The 12,301-nt window shown below is 37.8% G+C and overlaps 1 protein-coding gene across 4 annotated transcripts in view; it reads right to left on the bottom strand.

Annotated features, from left to right (window-relative positions):
• Nucleotides 1-2,924, bottom strand: part of LOC131070696 (putative 12-oxophytodienoate reductase 11) — a 47,136-nt gene extending 44,212 nt beyond the window's left edge. For 2 of the 4 annotated variants that reach the window (XM_058006295.2, XM_058006297.2), the window contains exons 1-2: nt 2,770-2,924; nt 2,600-2,666 (exon numbers count right to left, since the gene is read on the bottom strand). The gene's annotated coding sequence lies outside the window, so the exon portion shown is untranslated. Of the gene's footprint in view, nt 1-2,599 lie in introns of all 4 variants that reach the window. The other 2 variants (XM_058006298.2, XM_058006296.2) reach the window with 1 other exon arrangement.
• Between the last annotated feature and the right edge of the window lie 9,377 nt (nt 2,925-12,301).

The following is a 12,301-nucleotide window of genomic DNA, read 5'->3' on the forward strand; positions in this document are numbered from 1 at the left end:
CAAAATTTCCATCATATTCAATGAGTCTGAAAATACATCATAATATGCTGCGATAAAAATAGAATCAACACTGAAATCACACTACTCAAATCTACAACTACAAAACATATACAATTGATGCAGCTGAGATTTGCCACCATGAAAGCTCATTCATGACCTCTGAATGAGATTGTCCTACAGGGCTAAAGGGGTTTCATCCTCTAATCCTTGAAACTAATGGACTTTCATTCTCTGATCTCTAGAAAATCCAAGGGTCTTTGTCCTCAGATCTAATTGCTCAAACACAAGTGATCATAATAGTTTTTGGCGAGAGTTTCATGCAGAATAAACATTAATGCCTTGGATAATCAAAATTTCGCAATATATCTCATTCAACTTATTTGTGTAAACTTGGGGGAAGTAATAGGTTGCCCATGCCCTTGACACCATTATCATTAATGCCCTTGTGTAGAAATTACCCCTTTTGGGATGCACAAAGGTACGTGAGGTGTGAGGAAATCCTTCTCTTCTTGATCGCTATTATTCTGAGCATTAATGGTGTCTTTTGATTTGAGTGTGTGGAGAGAAGCCCAAGAAATCCATTGAAAGGTAGCCTGGAGATGGCATGAGAATAGTCAAGTCTTGAAACTTTAACCACCACATTAATTACATAGCAAATGCCTTTATCTTTCTCCATCATTGGAACTGTGTGTGAATCGACACCTTTGAAACAAATGATGATTTATGGATGAGAGAATCCAATTGGGTGATTTCAAGGACAAATTGGGTCAATAATGGTGCTTTGGGTCATGTAGAGAGGTAGGTGGAAACAAATAGTGCAAAAGGCAAGAGTTACCTACTGGAGCCAAATTTTCAGCCTTCCCCTTACTCGAGAAGACTGAAACTCTGGCTCCAATAGGTAACTCAATGTAAGGATCCGGAAGCTAAAGTTTCGGAAAAAGGCATGTTGGTATAGAAAAAAGTGTGATACTTTGACAAAGGTAAAGGAAAGAGAGGGGTTTGTATAAAAGGGAAGTGAAAGTTTGGAACTTACCGAAGCCAAAGACCAAGGCAAGGAAGAAGGGATCTGGGGAAATCTGAAGATAAAAAGCAATTAAGAAGACATCTAGGAAAATACCATTGGAAAAAGCTGAGAGCATTAATGCTCAAAAATTAGTGAATATGAGAAGAATTTACAAATAAGATATCAATTTTTAATTTTCCAAATGCCACATTGCAGGAAATCCAAAACAAGGCAACCAAATTTTGAAACAATAAGGATGTGTGGATTGAATGATGGATTCGTTAAAACCAATAAGAAAATTGAAAGAGTTCGAACTTATTTTCCATTCCTTGTGTCATAATTCATATACGAATTATTTACATTAAATTCATACTGAATAGCTAGCAATATTGATAAAACGGTTGGAAGAAGCTTTCCTCTTCACAAATTATTCACAGTGCAAATTATTTACAGTGGACCATATTATAAAGAACCTATGGAAGGATTGAAGGCATCAATTTACACTACCCATAAAAAACCTTCTTCTACGAACAAAACATGAAACCATAAATAACCATGCAAGTTCATACAGTTTTGACTTCAAGCCTTCTAATCTGTAAACATACAATCAGTCTCAAGAGGCAGATTTGTAAGCCTTCAATCAGACACGTTTATTACACCAATCACTTACAATTCGAAAGCATCAACCATTATATCTCCTCCTCCACTATAGAACAGTAGGGGCCCACCCTTATTCTAGCTTATTCTAGCAGGTGGATTAATCTACTTTGCATATCCAATCGCAGGTGATTCTGCTGATCCAGAAGCACCCTGTCCAGGTCGAGATCGAGACCCAGAGGCAGCAATAGCAAAGCAGGAGCAGGAGCAGGAGCATAGGCTAGGGCAGAAAATACTCTCGACCAGCAGATTTGTTGTCATTAAGAGCAGTTAGGTTCACATCATTGATATTATCTAAACACATTTGGAATCAACCTCAAAGGTTTGATCTTCTGTCAGTTTTCATTTATATGGGAGGCACCATCAAGAGAGGTGATGGTTTTAGTTGAGTTGAGTTGTGACAGTTGGAGATTATAAAAGCAATCATAGAGATGCGTAAAAACAAAACCCATACGCCAAAATTTATTTAAAAAATTAAAAGGATATTTCGCCTAAAAAGCTTCAAAGTGCTCAATTTTTAAAACATTTGTATCTAAAGAAACCTTTCTTTACAACTGCCACATGCTGCAGGATCGTGTGAGAAGCAATTAAGATATTAGATGTTTATAAACCCTTTGCAAAGTCCATATTATATAAATATTTCAGCGTCGCGAAATCCACGGTCCAGTAATTGTTTTAGCTGCTAAGGGAAACTAGTATTTTTTTTCTCATTCGTGAAAGCCATTAGTTTCCCATAGTTAAAATAGCCTAAAGATCCTAATAGTTCTTCACATTTTTAGCCCTCACTTCAGAAAATCAAACGTTAAAATACCAAAATTATGAAGTGTGCAAAACATTAGCAGCTGATAGAAATGTCTGGGCAAGAAAGCAAAAACACTTAAAGCATTTAACATGGGCGTAAGCAATCTGAAAAGATTTAAAGAGCCCGAGATTTGATACCTCAAACGCAGATAGCTCGTAGATATCTGAAAATGTTCCATGTTCATCCGCGACTGTAGCCCCGACTCTGATAATCACCAAAAGCACAGACTCGTGGGCAACTTAATTTTACATTAAGGAATTTTTAACATTATCTCATTCCATAATTTGAAGAGGATCATGCATGTCACCTGTGCTTCAGTTTTTCCCTACAGTGAAAATGAAAGGTATCTAGAAAGAAACACTAAAGAATAAACTAAGCACTCGCGAATTTATGATGTCCATGTCGGAATCTGTATTACGTTGTCGAAAGAGAATTATCGAAAAGGACTTCGAGAGATGTAAGATCTACAAGTTTATGATATAATTGTTGGGTATTTCATATTATTGGTTCCTATCAGGGCAGGATACTATTGCATTCATTCAGTTTGATTTTTCAATTAATTCAACCAATCATTGTTCAGAATTAAAAATTTCAACAACAATTCTATAGTTTGTAATTGAATTTTTTATTTAATAATTTCATAAAAAATCATTTATCTCTATTTCTATTGGTTTATTTTTGAAACAGTAGTGTGCAAAAATAAATTTTTTAATTTATTTTTAAAAATTTCTGAGAGATAATTAATACAGACATGACAAAATCAAATCAAAAGGGGCTTGCAATAAGAAGTATAAATTCTAGGTTAAGGTTGGTTGCGGGCCCCGCAATTAAAATCGGTACTGACAACTTCTGCATCATCCAAGGGGTTGAGCTTAACTGGTTAAAACACTGGGTTCTCACTGTGGAGACCCAAGTTCAATTCTCAATAGGGACATCTAAAGTGGAATTCTAAGTTGTGACTCTTGGCCTTCCATAGGATGGGGAAGGTCTTGGGTCAATCTAATCAAACATAAGGGCTTCGGCCCTAGCTCGCCCGGTCATGGATCGCAACTTAAGGCGTGGGTATGCTCCCCATGGTCTTGAGTTCGAGTCCCCGACTGTGTTAACTCTGTGTGTGTTGCTACCTTGTGAGCGGGTCGTACACACTGGGGGATTAGTCTCGCTTCGGCGAGGACACCTCCAGATTCCACGATAGTGAATATAAAAAAACAAAAATCCCTTCCACGACCCAAGGGCTGACGTCATTGCATGGGGTTTGTCATTGTGAAAGACAACCACACGTGTTCCATTGAATTCGTTAGTAAATATGATAAAAAAATCTAAAAATAATACATGTAGTGCACTAATCATTTATGGCACAAACAAAGGTTTCCTTTCAAAGTCTCCTTCAGAGTTTTTATTAAGATTTATCTCCTTCGAGTTGGCATGACTGAGTGTTTCATATTTAAATTAGGGAATAATTGATAGTTTCTTTAAATGTGTGCTTTTATTCATACACATGTTATTTTCATTTAGTTAATATAAATATCATTTTTATTATCTTTAATTAATTATTATGTATTCATTTCTTTTTAGGTCAAAGTGTATATAAATAATAAGATGTTTTATCAAGGTCGAGAGGAGGTCATAATATAATGAGAGTGATTATGCAACAACATTCAAACAAGAGAATCATATATATAATTATGTATAATAATCTAGTGAACAATAGGAAAAAACTCTTAAATAAGAACTAATGGGTTTTCCTCTACTCTTAATTCTTTAGTTGAATCCTAGCTCAAACGTTCAAAATGACTAAAAAGATCACATGACATAAAAATTAAAGCCAAAAATTATGAAATCCATATTCAAAAAGTAGGATATCAAATTTCTAATGAGAGACATTTCATCTCATAAAATTAAGAATTTTTACATGTCTCAATACCTAAAATTCATATATTTATAATTCCAAGAATCATTAAAAAAGTTAAATTTTACAATTAATAGAAGCTTCAAGCTTTTCACTATTCATTAATTACTTTTTATCATAAGTAAAAACTTCAACAATCTGATTTACCTTATTTAGATCACAATTTTTTATTGCATAAAATTTGTGAGAGTTTTTGAGTCATTTATATTTTTAAAAAACTAGAAAAATATCCAATCATTTCTGGAACATACCGTTTTGTTTAAAATCAATCCAACACCTTTTTTCAAAAATAAAAACATGTCATTATAAAATAAATGCATAAATCTATTTTATCCATTCAAATTCAATTCCTTCCTTAAGAATGAGATTCCATATGTAATCACCTAATGCAACCATTCTCATTCTTCTAATGGCAGGAACTTGACGCTTTGCATCCTTGTTTATTTCACATCTGAATATGAAAATATAAATGGATGTGTTGTAATTGGATATCGAATATTTTGTCTTGTCTTTTGTTATTTCTTTATTCTATTTTGTTTTATGTTTTTTTTTCTCATTTTCAATATTTATAATTGGTATAATGTTTAGGTGAAGTTATTGAGGAGAGACGGAAGAAGATGATTTCATCATATCGAAGAATTTCTTGATAATGTAGAATCTGTTGATTTTGTTATTGAAGAATTTCTTGGCAATTTAGATTCAGTCGAAGAAGAAGATGCTAAGGCGAGTGAAGATGAACCTGAAAAAGATGAGACTAAGAATTGGGAGGGTTACCACAACAACCGAATTTTGAGGCTAAAGGAAGAGAATTTATGGCTCACGGATCAAATATATTTTTTGGAAGAAGAAATGGAAGATTTGTGCTATCATATGTTCGGAGAAGTAAAGATTGCAAAGCCAGAATATGAAGTTTTCATGATGGAAGTTCAAGAGGTGCCTTGCCAAGAAGAGGAATCGCAGAATAAAATTGCAAAGGCTTTGAGGAATGAATACCCCTCCAAGATGGAGATTGCACAGACGATTATATCCATGTCATAGACTAATATGTACAAGTCTAGGGAGCTTGTTCTATTGAATGATGAGAGGTCAGGATTCCGGTGGCATGAGGGGATGCCCGCGGATGGCCCAGATCAAGAAGAATTTGCTACAGAGGCCACTAATGACATGTTGCTAATTGAAGGGATTCTTTGGTTGAAGAAGGACCAAGAGGGGAGTCCAAACGACAACATCGTGGAAACTGTGTTGGGCATTAATGACTGCCTGTTCACCTTAGGGGAACCCACGGGGCTTGCATATATGGATTCGAGAGAGTCCATTCTAGCCAAGTCAAAGTTTGAGAGAGATTTGGGGGATGTAGTGAAACAAGTGCTCCTCAATTTCTCAAAGATGGCCAGGCAAATTGTAGTGGCCATAGAAGGAGGGAAGCATGCAATTGATGGCATGGTATTATCAGAAGCTGAGGAGTATGCCTTGGCCGAAGTGGATAGAGACTTCTCCAGAAGTTTGCCTTATTTGGAATCTGATTACTATGTTCTGCCTCCCTTAAATTTTCCATCCTTGCGTAGAGAGCATGGGGATACCGATTCAGTTTCTCCAGAATACGATAAGTCTATATACATGATTGAAATGGATAAAGTGGAGCTGGAGCAAAAGTTACATCATAATTTGATTGTTCATTCTGTGAGGTTTGCAAGCAGCGGTGAGTCCATGGGAGTAAAGAAAGCCATTGTGGACAACAATGTGTTGAGCTATGTGTTGCCTTCAAGAAAGCAATGACAAGGGTTGAATTTTGTTTCGGTCAAATGTTATGCATCCTGGTGCAGGCATTGCCAAGCTTTGGGTCCCGAGTATGCTGCGGGTGCAATAAATTTGAAGGGAGAAGTTGCTCTGCTAAAAGTCGATGCTCCAAGAGAAAACAATTTGTTGGAGAAATATAGTCTGTAAGGGTTTTCAACAATATATTTCCTTGTTGATGGAGTTCACAAGCCGTATCCCGATGAAAGTGATAGGTATGATAATGATGATTTTAGAAGGAATATTATTGTGGAGTATCTGGGGACTAAGAACAAACTTATTTCATTTGTTGGCTCCCACATGGACGTCGTGCCTGGTAACCCTAAGGAATCAGAATTTCATTCATTCCTCTTAAGCATTCAGGGTGATAAACTATGGGGTGGTGGCACAACTAATTTTTTGGGTCATGTTGCGCTTATCACAAAGCTCATACGACAATTAGGAGAAATTAAGTCAAATTTGTAGTCTATTATAGTGGTTGTTTTTTTGCAACTTGAGGTAAATCCCATGGTGTCTAAGGAGGATGAGAGTTTTTTAGATGTTCAATTAAGGGGGAGCAGAGGAGGAGTGTATATTGAACCTATTAAAAGTGATGTTCTTGGTTATCCTTTACCGGTTGAGGTAGCAAGAGGAGATGTTTGTAACTCTGATTTGATTTGGAGAAGGCTTATTCGTAGTGTACGTGAACAAGAGTTCGCGAAATTAATATATTTTATGGGTCTAGTTATACTGTGAGTTTTGGAAGTAGGGATGTTGTTGTGCATGGCTATACTGGTTGGACTTCATGAGGGAGATTGTTGGGTATGTGAAGCCCAACGGTCACATGACCATTCAACTTCCCCAAACTATTCATTTTGAATAAGTTGAGAAATACAACTTTAGAGATCCCAAGAACACCTGCAAGCAAAATACCTGTCATGAGAGAAGAACAGAGGCAAAAAAGCAATAATGGCTCTGAAGAAAAAGATTATCATTCAGAGAGGGAATGAAAAAAGAAATACAATACGATCCTTATAAAAGGAGATTGTGCAACCCTAAATAAACCCTGAAGGGATAATGTGTATTTAATAATTAGAATACCTACAATATTATTAAATGCCTAAGTTTAGCTTAAGTGTAGAGGATGATAGACTAATAATTAAATAAATAATTATTAGCTAATACATGATAACTCTAACACCCCACCTTAAGATGAACTTAGGGAGTACCTAATAATGACTAAGGATTAAAAATGCATGTAAACAAAATGCATGAAAGTAACAATGGGTCCCGACAACTAGGCCTGATGAGGTACCCAAGTACAAAATATCTCTCACAACTGGAGAAAAGGAGAAAACCTCATGGGAAAAACTCCTCTCCTAAAAAGAGAAATACAAGTGAAGGACTGAAGAAACCTCCAAACAAGAGAATGTCCTAGAAAAAAGGAACAAAGGATGAACATGAAGAACACCACTGAAACATGAAGCTGCAAACATTATCATCGAATAACTGTCGATCTGAAGAACCTCCACCAAAATAGAAGATGATCAGGTAGAGAAGTCTATAATATGCATGAGTGCCCTCAAATAACACTACTCGAATCAGATGGCAAACAAAGGCAAACAACTGAACTCGAAGATACAGATGGCAAAAACACCAAAGTTTGAAGAGCTGATCAATTGAAGATTGAAGGTTGCCTCCGAAAATAGGAATGAAAGTGTGTCCATATTGTAAATGATCCATCTCACCGAAATGCATAGGTAACCAACCATTGCATCCGCCTAGTACCTAGGAACAAATATTGAATACATAGCTCACTCCAACAAACCAAGGAAGCATTAGAACCAACAACCAATAGGAGAAACCCCCCATAATGCTAATAAGGGAGAGGGGATAGGTACACTGAAAATTGAATGCCAAGAAAAATTGCATGACAAAGAATCAGGAACATCAAGAGTGCATCAGAAAGTACAAACATGTATAAAGGCTAGTGTCATGGAAGGAACACTCGCTTGACATACATCATGAGGCTAATGTCATGGAAGGAACACTCACGTGACAAAGGTAGATGGTAAACAAAGGCAAACATCAAACCCCCCATGGCACTTTATAACGGAGTGCGAGTACAATAAGACACAAGATGTGCAAGATCCCAAGCATGCAAGGCATAGTGGCACTTTATCTCAATGCATTTGCAAAAAGGAAAATGCTTACAAAATGATGTATACAATGCTCAAAGAAGATAAAAAGTTGGAAATACAGAAATAATAGCTAAAGATGAGTCATCCCACACAAAGAAAAGGATCCCAGGAGTTGAAACATCCAAGATATTCACCAGAGTGCATAAATGCAAAACATTGAATAAAATGTACCTAGAGAAGAATCTGGAAAAAAGACCCATACCACTAGAAAGTGCACAAAACCATCTTTCTAATGATATCTCGTGTGCCAAAAACAGAGTCTGGATGCTCAAGATATGCCTCTCAGAGTGTAAAAAAGAACTTTTGGCTTTGATGTCAAAAAAAGACATCAAAATCGTAAAAACAGAAGTTCAAACCTCCAAATCTAACTCGTTTGCCCAAGTTATGGCAAAAAAATGACCCCCCTATCAAAAAGACTTTCATGAGGGGTCTGGTGGTGACTGGGCAGAGTTGTTGGTGAAGGTGGTGGGTTGATCGGGCAGCGGTGGCAGGTCGATCGGGCGGTCGGTGGTGGTGGTCACCGCTGACGGTTACCACCACTGCTGGTGGCGAGTCGATCGACGGTGTCTGCAGGTGGTGGTGGTCACCACTGACAGTTACCACCACTACTGGTGGCAGTTATCGTTGTTGTCAATTGCGGTAGTGACTGCAGTGTTGGTATTGTGTTGTCATTAATGTCAATCAGTATGGGATGACTACTGGTAGAAGAGATGTAGGAGAAATGTTTGTGCAACACTGTCATGCAGGAGTACAAGATGAGATACCCTTGATATCACCTTGTGTTACAAAACATTGGTAAGGTAAAGAAGAGAATGTCATTCAAAGTAATGGGCACTGGTGTCACCAGTACACAAGTTAGTGCCTGACTTGTGTGGATAAAATGGTAAGGTTATTGGCACCGGTACAATGTATCACCAATAAGGAGAGTATGTCAACTGATAAGTGAAGTGTTGACATTGAGCAGGATGCTTGGATGTTGTTTGTGATGAAGAGGTGGAATGTTACCTAAATCACATCAACACCAGAGGAGAAGGATGTACAGGTCACCAGTATGTTGTGTGGTTGCAGAACAACAGGACTCCCACCAGATGAAGATGTAGTCATCATGTGAAGAGATGACCGACAATGAATGTGCTCACACTAGATCACATGTGCCTATTTGAAGATGTGTTGCACAAACAAGGAAGCCACATGAGTGCATTGCAAGATGCAAACGACAGGGTGTCACTCCATCGGTAAGTGGAGCTTATCTCCTATTATGCATAGAGTGCATTATAGTTGTGTGAGATAAGGGAGAAGAGGTAAAGGTAAGTGTCTGAAGGCTCACACCGAATCTATCGATGAATCAAAGGAATGCCTCAAGTGCATAAAATTGGGGTTATGCACTAAACCGACAGAGAAAGCATGTTGGGATGCCGGTGCAGATGAAGAGTGATGGGTTTGTCACTCTGACAAACTGGACGAGATATGGTCTAAGCTGATCAGGGAGGAGGCAAGGCTGAACAGATTCAGACAGAGGAAAATGGTCGGATTGAAGATGGAGTCTGTTGAAGGTTGATGACATGGTGTTATCAAGAGTGTTTACCAGTATGTAAGTCCACCGATAATATGGATAAAGTGGAGATGGAGAAGACTTCCCACTTGATGAGAATGAGCATGCTCTGGATAGACATGTCTGGCGACCGGTTAAGGTATTTCATCGGTAGTTCAACAAAGGGAAGACATGAAGGTTAACCGATAAAGTGTGAGAAACTGTCAAGGTTAGTAAACCGACAAAAAAGAAGAATCGGTTGAGTGTTTGGTTGGTAATCATGTTCATACCAACACTTACGATCTAGCAGAGGTGGAGGTCGACGTGGATGCCATGTAGAGATAGGTGTATCTACAGATGTGCATTTAATATGGATCTCATGATTTGTGGATTGGATAATAAGAGCGTGGCTCGAGGAAGAATGAAGAACAGAGAAAAATCAGGGAGTTGTTGGCACCTGAATCAAAGCAAGAAAATCAGATTGTGAGAAGACCTTGAGAAGGAAACAACAAAGATATTAATGGCGTTTTGACAGATGCGGGTCAAGATACAGGGTCATGGTTGCTAACTTTAGAAAATGTGTATTGGAAGGCGCGTTAATGGCGGTGATGTGCAAACAGCTGTCTGGGGGATTAGATCGAATAAGATCTTATTGGATTTGATTTGCCTTGAGTTTGATGAGGAAACCCTAACCACTCATAATTTTAATTGTCTTTTGGTGGGAAAACCAGGTTATAAAGAAGGAAGCCAAAATTGTTGAAGGGTGTTGCTAAAAAAAAGAAGATAGAGCTGTTGCGAAGTGATTTGAGTGTTGCATGAAAGAATTAGATCAATCAAAATGAAAATAGAAGAAGAGAATAGTGAGTGAGTGAAGGTTAAAATGGTGATAGGGTTTAATAGAGGGTTTAATTGGTAAGGTTAAAGCAACCAATAAGTAGCAAGAGTGCATTTGAGGAGATCACCAATAGGAACTTGTACCGACAGGAAGATAGTTGAGAGGACTAAAGAGAAGATCAGTGAGGAGGAGATCATGTAGAGAAGAAGAAGAAGAAGAAGAAGAAGAAGAAGAAGAAGAAGAAGAAGAAGAGGAGTAGAGGTGAATCGGTAGAGTTTACCGGCAATACAACACCAGATGAGAGCAGAAGAAGAGTGAACTAGTGTAGCAGAGAAGGTAACTCATCGGGAGAAGTGAGGTATATGAAATGGTTACAAGATTCACTTATAACAGAATAACTACTTTTCTATTTGATAATATCATTGTGATCACTGAGTTGTAGCTCAGTGTAGGGGTTGTATCTCCTTTGGGTTGTAGCCCATAAATCAGTTAGGGGTTGGTGCTCCTTGGGTTGGTGTCCTAAACATTGTAACAGAGATTCATTGTGAGGTTGGATTGGAGCAATAGTCTCCAACAACATTGCTCATCGAGGTTTTTCCCATCTTGGGTTTTACTCATACATACTAATGCTATGTGTTGTCCCTTTGTGTGAATGCATTTGTGTTTAGTCTCCTCACTAATCGGTAAGTCCGCATTCAGCTAGATCTGTTAATTGATATACTTTCATAAGGATAGTCAAAGGGAAAAGTTTGAGAACCACTGACTCACCCACCTCTTAGTGGTGCATTGTGTCTAACATGCAGGTGGTGGTAGTCACCGCTGATGGTTACCACCGCTGCTAGTGGTGTTTACCGTTGCTACTGGCCGCGGTGGTGACTGCAGGCAGTGGCTGTCACCGTTGACAATCACTGCCGCTACTGGTGGCGGTTACCGCAGCAGTGTGTAAATCGTCGTCGGTGGTGATTTCAATGACTGGTGTTGTGACCGTAGAAGTGTGTAGACCACATCGGCCTACACACACCATTAAATTTCCCAAACAAACAAATTATATTTCCTCAAAATGCATGCCCAAAAGGGCAAAAAACCAAAAAAATTGCAGGGGCCAAAGTTGTCCAAATTGGACAAATTTTATATGAAAATGGGGGTTTTTGGGTGTTTTGAGCTCAACCATAAAATTTATTTGAGCCCAAAAACAAAGAAGCACCCCAGATTCAAATAAAAAACTCTTAAAATCTTGAAACCCTAGCCTCCAAAGAATTCTTCTGAAAAATCATGAACAAGTAGCAACAGATGTAGGCTCTAATACCATGAAGAAGTTGAGAAATACAACTTCAGAGATCCCAAGAACACCTACAAGCAAAATACTTGTCACAAGAGAAGAATGGAGGCAAAAAAACAATAATGGCTCTAAAGAAAAAGATTATCATTCAGAGAGGGAATGAAAAAAGAAATACAAGACAATCCTTATAAAAGGAGATTGTGCAACCCTATACGGATAATGTGTATTTAATCATTATTAAATACCTACAATATTATTAAATACCTAAGTTTATCTTAAGTGTAGATGATAATAGACTTATAATTAAATAA

The sequence above is a fragment of the Cryptomeria japonica genome, chromosome 11 (genome assembly GCF_030272615.1).
Source record: "Cryptomeria japonica chromosome 11, Sugi_1.0, whole genome shotgun sequence".
Lineage (NCBI taxonomy): Eukaryota > Viridiplantae > Streptophyta > Pinopsida > Cupressales > Cupressaceae > Cryptomeria > Cryptomeria japonica.